Source organism: Camelus bactrianus, chromosome 7 (genome assembly GCF_048773025.1).
Source record: "Camelus bactrianus isolate YW-2024 breed Bactrian camel chromosome 7, ASM4877302v1, whole genome shotgun sequence".
Taxonomy (NCBI): domain Eukaryota; kingdom Metazoa; phylum Chordata; class Mammalia; order Artiodactyla; family Camelidae; genus Camelus; species Camelus bactrianus.
Window position 1 is genome coordinate 51,673,132 of NC_133545.1, and position 14,968 is coordinate 51,688,099.

The 14,968-nt window shown below is 37.4% G+C and overlaps 1 protein-coding gene across 8 annotated transcripts in view; it reads left to right on the plus strand.

The window, feature by feature from the left end:
* CRPPA (CDP-L-ribitol pyrophosphorylase A) overlaps positions 1-14,968 on the plus strand; it is a 358,292-nt gene that overhangs the window by 264,122 nt on the left and 79,202 nt on the right. For all 8 annotated transcript variants that reach the window (XM_074367397.1, XM_074367395.1, XM_074367399.1 and 5 more), the window contains exons 14-15: positions 1,875-2,006; positions 2,236-2,344. The gene's annotated coding sequence lies outside the window, so the exon portion shown is untranslated. The remainder of the gene's footprint in view (positions 1-1,874; positions 2,007-2,235; positions 2,345-14,968) is intronic.

Sequence of the window (14,968 nt, forward strand, 5' to 3'; positions counted from 1 at the left end):
GAAAAATGGGTATGATACTGGTAGTGAAGAGCTACTGCCACATCTGTGTTACATTTCAGTGCCCTCTCAGACTCCTCTTTGGAGTTTGTCACCCAGAGTGAAAGAGAAGAAACAAAACGTCACCCACTGACCACGCTTGTTATAGGAGCCTGAGTTTATCTCTCACTGTTGATGGAGCAGTAATTAGACCTCACTCTACTGGAGGAGTCCAGACACAGCTGTACTGGGAAGCTCCGGGATAGGATACACAGAGCCCTGGCATTCAATGTTTGAGGTTTCCATTGTTCAAGACTAGCCTTGAAGGCCCATGGCATGTAACAAATAACTAAATTTTCACCTTATGTCAGTTTTAGCCCCCTCCACACCCAGAGGCATAAAGTTTTCTTACACAGAGAAGTGTAATCATTATCTAGGGATATCATAGCAAAGGACTACACACTAGGTGGCTTAAACAATAGAAATTTATTGTCTCACAGATCTGGCATCCGGAAGTCCAAGATCAAGGTACTGACAGAATTGGCTGTGAGAGACAGTCTGTTCCATGCGTCTCTCCTAGACTGGTGGTTTTCTGCCAAGCTTTGGTGTTCCTTAGTTTATAGATGCCTCAGCCTGATCTCAGCCTTCATCCACACGTGGTGTTTTGCCTTTATCATCACGTAATGTCTGACTCTATGCAAATTTTCTCTGTTTATGAGAAAACCAGTCATACTGGATTAAGGCCCTAGTGACTTCATCTTGAAGAAGACAACTACATCTGCAGAGGCTCTGTTTTCAAATAAGATCACATTCAGAGGTACTGGACCTCAGCATACACTGTGAGGGAACACAATTCAACCCATAACAGCTGGTATGCGACTTACTTAGAAAATGAACCTGCAGCCTCCACACTGCAACAGTCTTTTTTTCTTTTTTCTTTACCTCCATTGTTACAGAAAAATTTACACTATAGGAATATTTAAGAATTTTTAAGGGCCTACTCAGTGCCGTACATTGGAAATACTGCTTTTAGTACATTATCATGAAAATATATGATGCATTTGGATTACAGCTGAATTACTCTTGAATCTCAAGACAGATTTATTCCACATTATGACTGTTCAGTTGACCAGTTTTCACCATAACAGCTCACTTTTCTCAAAATAATACGTTTTTTTGGAGTAACAACATTTTTTAATCTTAAAATGTACTGAAAACTACACGCTTAAATCAGCAATGTATTTCCAGGAAAAGACACACCATTTATTTAACACAATAATTTCTTGTGAGAATATCATTTGAAATCAATTCAAACTGAGCATCACGTTTGGATGAAACACAACATTTTTGCCCTGTGTTAGGATGCGGGTGAGAGGAAAGAAGATGTAGCATTTTCTGAATCTTTAGTCTCTTTACTACATGTTCCCATGTGTTCCCACGTGGTTCATTGCTCTCAAGTTTTGCATTTTGTCATAGTCCTAAGGGAAAGAAATAATTTTCCAGTGAGTTGAATTTGTCCACCAAAAATGATAAGGTCAAGTCTTCAAATCTGGAACCTGTGAATATGAGTTTATTTGGAAATAGGGTCTTTGCAGATGTAACTGAATTACGATATCACCATGGAGATTGGGTGCTCATCACGAGACTGATGTCTTCATAAGTAGAGGGACATTTGGACACACAGACACAGAGGGAGAACACCATGTGAAGACAGAGATGGAGATGATGCATCCACAAAGCTAAAGAACACCAAGGATTACCAGCCATCACCAGGAACTAAGAGAGAGGCGTGGAACAGATGCTCCCTCAGTGACTCCAGAAAGCTTGCCAAGGCTTTTGGACTTGATTTTGGACTTTTGGCTTTCAGAATGATGAGAGTAAATTTCTGTTCTTTCAAGCCACCCAGCTTGTGATAATCTGTTATGGCAGCTCTAAGAAACTAATATATCCAGCATATCCAACTTTGACATCAAATTCCTGTCTGAAGATAAGGACCAACTGCCACTCTTATTCACTCTCTTCCTTCCTTGGTGAGTAAAATAAACTTTTTTACAAATTATGTCCCAGCTTTGTTTTACTTCCACACTATTGTTTATATTTATTCACGCTATTTATATAAACATGTTTTCATTGTTCACTTAAATATACACATATATTCCAATCTATAAAAATAAAGTATTTTGGATTGGGATAACATACTCCATAATTATCCTTTAAAATGAATGGATTTTGTTGTCAATTTATGGCTTTTCACTTTAGGGCAAGGTGTCAGGAACAAAATTAAAATGATTAAATGAGACATCAACTTTACTATAATTCTGATGGTCACAAGATGAATGGAGAAAAAAGTGTCTCTAGCAAGAATAAGGTAAGTGAGTGTGTTGTTTTCCTGGGAAAATGGTAATGTATTATTGGAAATATACCTAATTATTCATATAGCTTAAAAAATACATGTATAAAGGGAGAGGAACCATGTGAATTTGTCAGGGAAAGAAAAGAAGAGCAAAGCAGGAAGTGAGGAATAAGGAGGTTACAGAGAAGCAGCAGCTGGGAGGAGCAAACTGAGAAGTACTTGAGGGCAGTGGATTTTTACCATCATTCTTGCTCTCTGACAATTGACTTTAGTCTTCAGCTCTGTTTATCAGATTGTGCAACTTATAAGATTAATTTTTTTAGACTTTCATATTGGTAATTTATTATTTAAAAAATAATTGCTAATCCCCTTGCAGCCTTCAAGTGTTTGCTCAAATATCACTTTGTCAAATAGTATACTGACTACCCAAATTCTGTGACCTGACACGCCTCCCCAGTTCCTGGACTTTGGGGCTCCCTGACCCTGCTCCACCTTGTCATCTTTTCATTGCCCTTATTACCTCTAGGTTGGATATTTACTTATTTGTTATCTTAATTTTAGTCTGTTTCACCAACCCCCAGAGCAGAAGCTCCTTGGACTCACAAAACTTAGTGACTGATGAATCCCGCGAACCTAAGGTGGTGTCTGGCATATAATAGGTGTTCAATAGTTACTTCATTTTTTTAATGAATAAGTGTATCGTCTTTAAAGTTAATAACCTGTGGCACGCACAGGACTGTGTTTTGCCCATTCACCTTGTATTTTATATATATATCTATGACAGTGTGTATTGGACTGGGGGTTTGGTGGCTTACGTGTTCCTGTTTTATCACTTGACATGGAATTACGTGTGCTTAAAGAGGAGTTGTTGCTTGAGCTGCTGCTTGCTTCCTGAAATGTCTCTATAACATAGTTTAGTAAGATGTTAACAAATCCCAATGAAACACATCTGCTCTACTGTTGTCTCCAACTCCTGGTCTCTTCAAACTTTTAAAACTGTCATAGCTTACTGGAAACACGACTGTATTTGAAATTAGTTCAATAAAACGGTAGTTGCAGATGCTCCATTAAGGGTTTAAACACAAAACTGTCAGCCAAAGAAAAGGGCTTGTAAATGCCTGGCCATCACTCCAGTGCTGCAGAAGGAAGTTTTCTGGGAATGAGGGAAGTGGGGCTCCCTGCTTGCTGACACATAAATGACTGAATTGGAGGGATTTCTTAGTCTGTCTGCTAATCAGTGGTGTGGATGTGTAACTGGATGCTGGTACTGCAGTGCAGTTGTAGGTGGAAGTCCAGGAGGTGATGAAAGACAATCTGTGGTAATAGAGTTGGAGGAACTCAGGGGATTGGATCAAGCAGGTACAGTCTCCCTGTTCCCTCTTTCTCATTTCTACAATCTAGAAAGTACAGGGCGATGCTTTCAAATTTAATTGATGGCCCAGTCTGGCATAAGTGATTCCACATGGTGGTTGACAAATGACTCTTGGGTTAGCCCCTCCTCTTATTCAAGAAATAGACAAATTAGCTGAATGTTCTCTTTTCTCAATAGAACTATCACTTGCACATCAATTTATCTATCTCAGATGAAATCTCTTGTCCTTGGTTTTGGGGGAAAGTGGAATATCATAAATAGAATTGTCTTATGTTCTCAGTCATTAGGTTGATGGATGGTTGAAGAAAAAGCAGAATTCTGGGTTTTTCAGAGGTACGCCTGTGCTTAGATCGCGTCATATGGTGACTCGCAGTGTAACTATACTAGTATCTCTTTACACAAGAAAAATTTCTTTTAAATAACAGTATCAATTTGGGGTTGCTCAAGGGATTTAATAGAAAGGCTTAGAACATGGCAGTGGTAATACGTACTCAGAAGGTCAAAAATTCTCAGCTAGAGAATGGTTCAGTATGCTCATTCATCACTGTCTACTTTTGCTCACGTAAAGCAAAGACATTCAACTAAGTGTAAGTTATACTACTGTGACAGCAAAATTAGGTTTTGGAAAAAAAATGTGTAGCAAATCCCAATTTACTACTGTCAGTTCACAGCATTGGACTCTCATAATCTTTATTCTGTAGATATTTCTGATTGTGTTGTTCCCAAAACTTACGGGCAGAAATAACTCTAAGCAGTGTCAATATCTTTCATGTATATAACACATTTCTTCTAAAAATGGTAATGCATTATATAATTAGCTAGTTAATAATTTTATAGAAAAATCTTGATTAAAATATTCTCAATTTACCAGGAATCAAAGACAATTGAGAGGAAACAAAGCTAAGGTTTCTGTAATCTTTTGAGTAGACTAGATTGGAGAGATGGCTTTTACAACATTCTTGGGAAAATTCACAGTTGAGGATTTGTAGGCTGTGATCCTCAGATGAGGACAGCTGATACTCAAGCACATTACTGAAGCCAAGTGGTGGGATGATACGCTGCATCCAAGCTCTTCCCATGAGTGAATAGGCTTTAGCCTTTCTGGCCTGTTTTCTCAATGCTGGAGAAGACTTCGCTCATTCTTTGGAAGTTGAGTCCAAACGGAAACTCCACTAGATCTCCTGTCCTGCCTCTGTGTGGTCCTGGGTGACCCACTTTAGCTTGAAGGAGCTCTGGGAAATTTGATCTGTCTACTTCCAGTTTAAGGGCTACTCCTGGGTGGTCCTTAGCAGCTAAAAGAGTTTGGTTCTGGGACCATCATAAGATACTCAGAGAAGTCCAAGAATCTGGGCCTGGACAAGATCCAGTCTCTTAAGGATGGTGGTTACTCCTGAGAATTTCAGTACACAAATTGGCAGAACTAGAGAAATTCCGGGAGAAAGTACAGATAACACTGAACATACCTCATGAAATCTGCAGCTAATCTTGGTTAGCATCTTCCAAGGCCCAACTCAAGGCCCCATGTTCTCAGACTGAGCAATAACTAGGCATTAAGGCAGGTGGTCAGAACTTTCCAGGAATGGCCTTATGACTAGGAAGCCACACAGATACTTGCTTTCATCTAGCTAAGCCCAATGACTTCTCTGAATAATATCAATTCCTAATTATATACACACAAATACAGAAGAACTGAAGTGTGGCAAATATAAAAGTCATTTATATTTTACTACAAAAATAGTATGTAGTAGAAAGTGCGTGAGCTTTGGAGACAGCCAAACCTGAGTTCCAGTGCTCACTCCACCATTTACTGGCAGAGCGACTGGCTGAGAAACGTGGGGCATTATCCCAGGAGGTAGTACATGCAGAAAATACCAAGAATCACTCAAAAAGTGTTCAGATATATTTGTATGTGTCCATATTTTAAGAAAAGTAACAACATTTCAATTGCAAAAACCTATTTAAAATTGCAGACTGCCTTTGCTTTGTGTCCCCATAGCAATCATCACCATCTAACATATTTTGTATATTTACCTTGCTTGGTCCCTGTTTCCCATCCGCACCTTACTCCCCAAAGTAAAATTTAATTGTTGTAGGAATTTATTGTCTGATCTGTTCCCCACTGCATCCTCAGGAACTGCAATATGATCTGGCAGGTAGCGTTGGTTGGAAATTTCCTGATTGTGGCAGAAGTGGCCAGTGCCTGATGGGTCCTTTCTGTAGTGATGTTCTGCGAGTCAGTCCTTCCGGCCCGCTACTGCCGCCTTGCCAAAATTTGCTAAGCGCTAATTAGATAACTTAATCCCCTTTCTGCTCAGAATTGCTTAAGTAAGGTCATTTTTCTGAGACTGAAACATTGTTATAATTTAGAAGAGGAATTGTTTAGACATAGCAGTTCTGTGAATTGACCCTATAAAGGCAGGGGATGGGGATTGCTTGTTTCTTCACTTCAGATCTAAAGAGAAAGGCTTTGAAGAGAACATTGAGAATCTAATGTAAGTCCATAGCAGACTGGGGAGATAGTAGCCTAATGTCTGACTTCAGCTTGTTAAATATAAAGATCACAAAATGAGTCACTGGCCAGCAACTGATAGAGAAGCCAAGGACAGAGAAGGGAGAGAGTAACTTTTGTCCTTAGAAATTATGAAAGCAAACACACCTGAATCAATCGACACATGTCACACCTGGGCCATGCAATGAGAAGGAGCCTGCATAAGATCATCTCAGGTCCTGCCAGGCTCAGGACTCTATGAAGGAGAAATGTGATCTCAACAGAGAGACACTGAAGAGGCCCAGACCTGAAGGATTCTCAATGAATATAGGAGGAGTAATCAACCAGCCAAAACAGAGCCTATTCCCTAGAGATGGAGGTTTCTGAAGAACCAAAGAAATAAACTCTTGAGGGTCAGCTTTATGTCTGCAGGACTCCAGGATTACCACGCCAGCTCATAACAGTGCCAGTCCAACAAGAATTTTCTTGTTCTCTTTGCTTCCTTCCACTCCTGATCACTGCCAGCGAATAGTTGCCCTCACCCCTTTATTAAATAGAGTTCGTGCCATCTCACCTCTCTACCCCGCAATAGACCCTAACTGGGGGAGTGTGTTTCAATCACTGGATAGAGGTAGATCTTCTGACTGAGCTATATTTGAAGATTCAAGGTAACAATAGAATTTCTTACTATTCATAACTGACAAAAGTTTTATAATAATTTAATTAGAAATATTCTATAAAAGTTTGCCATAAAATTATAACTATTTGGACGTTAGAGATCACATTTTCTATAACCACTGGACTAGACTGAAAGTCAAATGAAACATGAGGAGCAAGAATCCTGGTTAAGAGAATAGAAGGAGGGACGTGTGCAGGAATGAGAATGAGATATGAGACATAACTAGAGATGTGATTAAAATCATTTCTGCAGACAATTCTGTGGCAACAAATCTGAAAACATTAGACATAGATGACATATATGCTTCTCTAACAAAATTTAAGTTTCTAAAATTATCCCAAGAGAAGGTAGAAAACTTACAAAAGCCAATAATCAAAAAAGTGATTGAGAAGGTTAAAAATCTGCCATTAATAAAAACCACTGAGACCACAGATTTTCACAGCTGGACTGTATCAAAGTTTTATAAAAAATAGATAATTCCTGTGTTATTTAAGCTACTACAACTGATGGGAAAAATTTTTTAATATAAAACCTTATGAAGTGAGCATAAAAAACAAAAATGTAGCCCAACCTCCTGTGTAAATACAGATGCAAAGATCTTTGTAAAACAAGAAAGTTTTAATATCCGGAAACCTATCAGCATAATTATTTATATCAATCTATAAAAAATCAAAATCATATGGCACTATCAATACATTATGAAAAATATATAAATTAATAGGAATAAAATATGACAAAATAATTGACCTCAAACCAGAGCTAATTATCATTTTAAATTAGAAAATGCTCATTGCAATTAATATGAAAAATTACATGAAAATTTCTACTGCTGCCATTGCTTTGGAATGGTAAGTTAAAAAAATTAGTATAAACATTGGAAAATTAGACATATAGTATTGGCATTAGGAAAAAAAACCTCTTTGTCTATTAAACATAAGATAAGACACTATAAACCTCTTAGAAGTAAATACAGGCAAAACATTTTCTGACATAAACCTTAGCAATGTTCTCCTAGGGCAGTCTACCCAGGCAATAGAAATAAAGCAAAAACAAACAAATGGGACCTAATTAAACTTATTAGCTTTTGCACAGCAAAGGAAATCATAAGCAAAATAAAAAGACAACTTAGAGAGTGAGAGAAAATATTTGCAAAACATGAGACTGAAAAGGGCTTAATTTCCAGAATATATAAACAGCTCATACAACTTAATAACAAAAAACAAACAAACAATCCAATCCAAAAATGGGCAGAAGACCTAAACAAGCAATTCTCCAATGAAGACATACAAATGGCCAATAGGCACATGAAAAAATGCTCAGTATCGCTAATTATCAGAGAAATGCAAATCAAAACCACAATGAGGTATCACCTCACACCAGTCAGAATGGCCATCGTCAAAAATACGAAAATATGTATGTTTATGTGTGACTGAAACATTATGCTGCATGCCAGAAATTGCAACAAAAGTGTAAACTGACTATATACTTCAATAAAAAAAAATACTACATGCCTAGAAATACTATGATTCTAATTAAAATCTGAATGAATAGAAAAATGGATAAGGGAATTTAAGATAAAAGTGGATAAGTATGTGAAGATCAGGAGCTGTTGTCTACATTATCTATAAGTAAATGGCAGTAAAAATTGGAAGATATCTATTTACAATGAACATAATATTCTTACCGAAAAATTTAAAAAGAAAACACAGGCTGTGTGTAAAAATATCTATAAATCTTATTGAAGGACACAGAACAATATTTGACCTGTGGAAAAAGATGCTGTGTTCTCGGATGGGAAGAATTAATACAGTAAAAATGTCAGTTCTTCAAAATTATTCTGTAAATTTGAGGCACTAATAAATAGAACTTCATCAAGGCTGATTTTAGAATTGGATACAATGACATAAAAGTTCACTTGGAAGAATGTATATTTCAGAACAGCCAAGAAAAGCTTGATATAGGAGAATGAAAAGCTGCGAAATATGCTTTACATATTATTCATCAGACTATAAAATCCTTATAATCAAATCAATATGGTATTAGCCATATGGAATCATAAAACATAGAGAATCTAGAAAATGAATGACTGTATAAGAAAATTTCATATATGGCAACATTAGTATTTCTATTCAGTGGGAAAAGAATGACTTATTTAATAAGTGGGGATGACAATTATTTATCCAGGAGGAAATTCAGTTGAGTTCACTCTTACTATATGTGCTGTTCAATGCTGTAGCCACTAGCCACAGTGCTATTTAAATTTAAATGAAAATTAATTTAAATGTAAAAATTTTGTTTCTCAGCTTCATTAGCCACATTTTAAATTATGGCTAGTGTTTAATGGGGAGTGCATATTATAGAAGGTTTCCATCTTTGTAAAATGTTTTACTGGAGAGCACTTATCTCTCTCTCTCCATATATGTAATATTTACAGGTATATATTACTATAAACATAAATCTAAAAATGAATATAAATATATATGTACATGTCTTTTTTTTTTATGGGTTTTATTTTTTTGGCTGAAAAGCTCCTTTATTTTACCTTCATTTTGGAAGGACATGTCCTCCATAGCTAGAATTCTAGGTGGAGGGTTTGTGTGTGTGTGTGTGTGTGTGTGTGTTTAATTGAAATATACATCTCTATTTAATTGTTTCCTACTGATTTAAAATTTAAAAATAAAATACTTAGAAGACCATCAAGGCTGCATATACAATACAGGGATCGAGGGGGAACTTCATAACATTATCAGAAACCCAGAAAAAATTAAGAGATATATTTGACATAAAAATTATAACTATTGTATATACAGTGATCCCAATATCAGTGTGCTTGGTTGAAAACAATGTATATTTTGGCTATATGTTCAGAAAAGCAGTTTGGAAAGGAAAATGCCCAAACCACAGTAAAGGACTACTTTTGGAAAGATACCACTGCTGCCTCTGTAGGACTTTGATTGCACAGCTCACTGTCTTGCCTTGATCATTTCCACCTCAAAGTTATGTGCAGGTGAATCTGATAGGAAGAGGCTGGGGTATATTCTTGTGCCCTAGCTGCAAGGGAACTTGGGAAATAAAGTGAGCTTCTACTTTCTAGTTTAGGGGACAGAACCCATAAGTGAAAAATTCTTCATATATAGAAAAAGTGTTCAGCAGATCCTGGAACAGCCAGAAACATGACAAATATCCATTACATAAGTCAGCAGACAAATGATAGACTTGAGGGGAAAAACGAAAAGATTTGCAACCCAGATGATGATGAATGTTGAATGTCCGTAATATAGAAAGAGTCCTTACAAATTGTAAAGAAGACAAACTACCAATAGAAAACTACATCAAGGATATGAATAAGGCATTCACAAAAGAGTAAACTCAAATTTCCCGTACTTAGAGATGTCACTTTACCAGACATTTAAAATTTTAAAATTTCAATAAGTATACTGCTGGTGCGTATGACGGAAACGGTGTATTCTTTGCTACTGGAATTATGAATTATTCCCTCCTTTTTGAAAAACAATTTAACAGTGTTTCTAAAATTTGAAATAACCATAGCCTTAGAATTAACTCTGTTCCTCAGGGGTAAAATCACCACTATATAAAAACATACACACGAGGATGATTATTGTACTTTTTTTTGTAGAGGCAAGAATCTGAAAAAGTGAAAGGCTTCAATTGGAAAAAAAAAATATGATATACTCACACTGTGGGCTATTAAAAAGCAATTACAAACAGTGCGTAAGACCTATGTCATTTGTCTTGGAGTGACTCTGACAATAAGTTGTTGAGTGAGAAAAGCAAGATACAGAGAAACCAATAGAACAACACACAACACACACTATAAGAAACTGAAGACAGAGTTTTTAACAAGAATCACAATGGGAGAGGGTGAACGAACGCAGGGGAAGAAGGGGAAGAGAGAAGGAGTAGGGAAGCAAACAGAAAAAAGAAAACAAGACTTGCAAATTAAAAACATACCCAAAATCTCATTTATGGGAAACTGCCTCCCTGAGTTATGTGTACCTGCCTCAAGAGAAACCAGAAAAGTTTAGTCTTGGTCTCTAGGAATACCTAAAGTATATTCTTAGGTAAAAAATTATTTTACAGAGTAATATGTAGAGAATGATTGCATTAAAAAACAAAGAGGTGTGTGTGTCTGTGTGTACATATTTCTACCACCAAGATGATATGCATCTGTTTATTTTTTTAAATATATTTTGATTGAAGTATAGTCAGTTTACAATATTGTGTCAGTTTCTGGTGTACAGCACAATACTTCAGTCATATAGGAAAATACATATATTTGTTTTCATATTCTTTTTCACCATAAGTTACTGCAAGATACTGAATATATTCTGCTTTCCTCAGAAAGAGTAGAATTAGAAAGCAAAAGGTGGTTTTACTTATTAAACTCATGCTAATTAATTTCAAAATTTAAAAAGTACAGAAAGAGAAATTAAAATATATGTTAACATTCTAGAATGTATTGTAAAGGCAATAAGCTGTATTATAATTCAGAGAATAACTGGGGACCATCCATTGAGAGAGGGCATTGGGGACACTGAGGAGAGGTCCGAGCTGAGACCTGAAGGACGACAGTACGCTTTACTGTGAAGAGCCAGACAAAGACTGTTCTTAGCTGAGTCCACGGGCCCAATAGCTCCTTTGAAGGGCAGAAAGGAAGCCAGGCTACCTGCAGCATCAGGAGTGAATGGATTGGTTGTGTGAATTAAGGTCAGAGAGGCAGGGACTTGCAGACCACTGCTAATAAAAGTTTGAGCTGGACCACTTCCAGTCAGCAAACAAGATAAGCGCTTAAATTTTTAAAACCTTTGTAGCAGCTTCACATTGCTGAGACTCCAGCACTGGATCAGTGGTCCATGTGCAGTAGGCCCACATGTCAGTCCAAGGTGAAACATAAATAAACAAAAGCATAAACTGAAACCCATCCCCGCCACAGGTTGGTAGAGAAGCACTGTTACAAGCCCTGGAGAGTATTTCCTTGCTATTCTTAAAGTGGTAGGAAGCCATTGAAATGTTTTAAGAAGAAATGAGTCTTTATATATTTTAAAAAAGAATTCTTTAGTTTAAAACTAGAGTTATTCCAGCTTTCATTGTGCAGAATGGATTGGAAAGGACCAAGGGTTAAATAGGGAGTAGTCAGAGGACTGTTGGGGTGATGCTGGTAGGAGATGGTGATGACTTAGACCAGGTGGTGGTGGCTGGACTGGAGGATGGAAAAGGAAGGGTCATGAGGAACCATCGATGATGTTTTGTTTCCTTTCCTTTCCTTTCTTTTCTTTTCCTTTCCTCCTTTTCCCCCTCCTTTTCTCTTTTTTCCCTTTTTTTTGACATAAGAACTGGTATATTATGACATCTGTAGAGATAAGGGATAATGAGTGAAGGAAAAAACTGAAGGCAAAAATTAAGAGTTCTGTCTCGGACAAATTTAAGTTTGAAATGTATCTTACAAACCAAAATGGAAATAAAGCCCATCAGAAAGGTCTGGGCTAGAGGTGTAATTTTGGGAGTTCTTAGCATATAGATATAGTGTGAACAACCATCCTGGTTTGCCCAGGACTGTCCCTATTTTAGCACTGAAAGTTCTAAGACTTGAGAATCCTCTTAATTCTTGGCAAACCGGGAGAGTTGTTCACCCTCTGCAGATGATATTTACGCCATGGGATTGGATAAGAGGAACCAAAGAGATCACACAAGGATTGAATCAAGCAAATACTGAGAGGAAAAAGAATCTTGGAAGGGATAGCCAGTGGGGTAGGTAAGGTCAAGACAGAAAATTGTCAAACATTGGGAAACTAAGCAGAGAGAATGTCAATCACAGAATGTTGGTGAATGTCAAATAAGAAGAGCACAGAACAGCAGATTTGGTGAGATTATGGCCATAAGTGACCGTAAGAAGAAAAGACTCTTGAGTTTGTTGGGAAGAAACCCCTACAAAATCATATGTTGAGGAGTGAATGGTAGGAAATACGATCAGTATTAAAACAATCATTCTAGCAGCTTTGAGATGGAGAGCAGAGAAACGAGCAGTAGTATGAAGAGACTAGAGAGAATGTAAAAAAGATTATTTATGTTTTTGTTTGGGGAAGTGAAGCTACTACTGGAACTACTGCATGAGGACAGTGGGTTTACCAGGCAGTGTTAAATCCCTGTGTGAAAAATTTAGCAGAAATTTAAAGTGGTTTTAGCTTCCTAGTTGTTTATCTTCAGTTACATTTAGCTTCTCAGATGTTGGCATGAAAAAAGTTTTAAAATGGTTTCAGCCAATGTTCGAGTTTTTCCAGGGAAGATGCTAGAGAAGAAAAGGATGCAAGGTAAAATAATAAAAATGGAATTATTTCTGTTAGGAAACATGGACTAAAAGCTAGGTTAAAAGGGGAACAGGAAACAGAAGTAGGTTGAAAGAGAGAGAAAAGTGAAGTCAGTGGTTTAGATGTCTGACTGAAGTTGAAGAATCCTTGCAAAATGAGTAGCTGAGAATGTAGGTGGAAAGAACAGCAGGTGCCACGCCAGAGAAAGGAGGGGCTGATTTTAAGATTTCAGGTTTGGTGAGTTTCTGCGGACGAAGTCAGTGTCACTGGATGGGAGAGAGTGGAGGAACAGGTGATTGGAGGAGAGGAAGGGAAGGATATGAGGGGCAGGCTAAATGGTTCATCCGTATGAATTCTGGAGTTGTCAAGAACGATGGCATGACTTGGGATGGAGAAGAAGAGAATGAATCAAGAGGAGATTTAAGGGAGTGATTGGGTCAAAATATGAGACTAAGGAGGAGACATGGTGGGTGGTTTAATCTGATGGTGCAAGCTTCAAATGGGAGGGAGTGATACACACCCATCTCCTTAACCTTCTGGAGTAAAGTGATGCTGGAAACTTAAGTGATTTGCCCAAGGTCACAGTAAGCTGCAGCCTGACTCTAGACCTTCCTGTGGTAGATGGTGCACTATAACGGGAAAAAAAAAAAAAATCCACTGCATCAGACACGGAAAATGCTATACCAAGACTTAAGTTAAGAAGTTAAATACAATAGAGAAGAGTTTGAAGTGATAGGGGAATCTCAGGATAACATACTGTTAGGACAGGCTACATAATTTTCAGGGCCAAGCGTAAAACGGAAATGCAGGACAACATGTTCAGGAATCACTGAGGATTTCAAGATGGAAAGAAGAGCACTACATCAAAAGTGGGCCCGTCTAAGTGTGGTGTCCTGCATAACTGCACAGGTAGCAAGCCCATGAAGCTGGCCCAACCTGTGCTGGGGTTTCCAAGGCCTAGGAGAAAGATTCGGAAAAGAGCAGCATTTGGTCAGATGAAGAGATACACTGTATTTCTTTGTTTGAAACTGCTATGTGCTAGCCACTGTTTAAATGCTTGGCCAGTATTATCATTTACTCCTCCTAACGTGAGGTAGGTATTATTTCCCCATTTTACAGATGAGGAACCTAAAATGCTGGAAACTTGAGTGATTTGCCCAAGGTCACAGTAAGTTGCAGCCTGATTCTAGACAGGTTATGTTGCCTGTCAGCAGTCCTCATGTTAATTGATGGCTTGGGAGCCTCAGATTTAGTGTTGACCAAAGTAAACAGAAGTGTGAGATGTGATAGAATTAGACTTCATGAAGTCCCTAGAAGAAGAAGAAGAATCAGCTGCCAAGGTATAGTTTTATATTCATTTTTTATTTCAGCTTTATTGAAGTACAGTTGACATAAAATTATGAGATACTTTAAGTGTACATCATGATGATATACCTAGACACTGAAAAGATTCCCCCCCACTAGTTAGCACATTCATTCCCTCACATATTTATATTTTTTGTTTGTTTTTCTATGGTGAAAACACTAAAGTTCTACTCTTAGCAAATCTGTTACACAATGTGGTGTTATCAAATATAGTTATGTATTTTATGTTAGATCATGACTGCATATATCCAAAGAAAATTAGAACAGGATATCCAAGAGAGATCTGCACCCCCATGTTTATTACAGCATGATTTGCAATAGCCAAGATAAAGAAACAATCTAAGTGTCAGACAGACAATGGCTGAATTAATAAGGAAGACATGCTATATATCTTAAGTATATATATGAA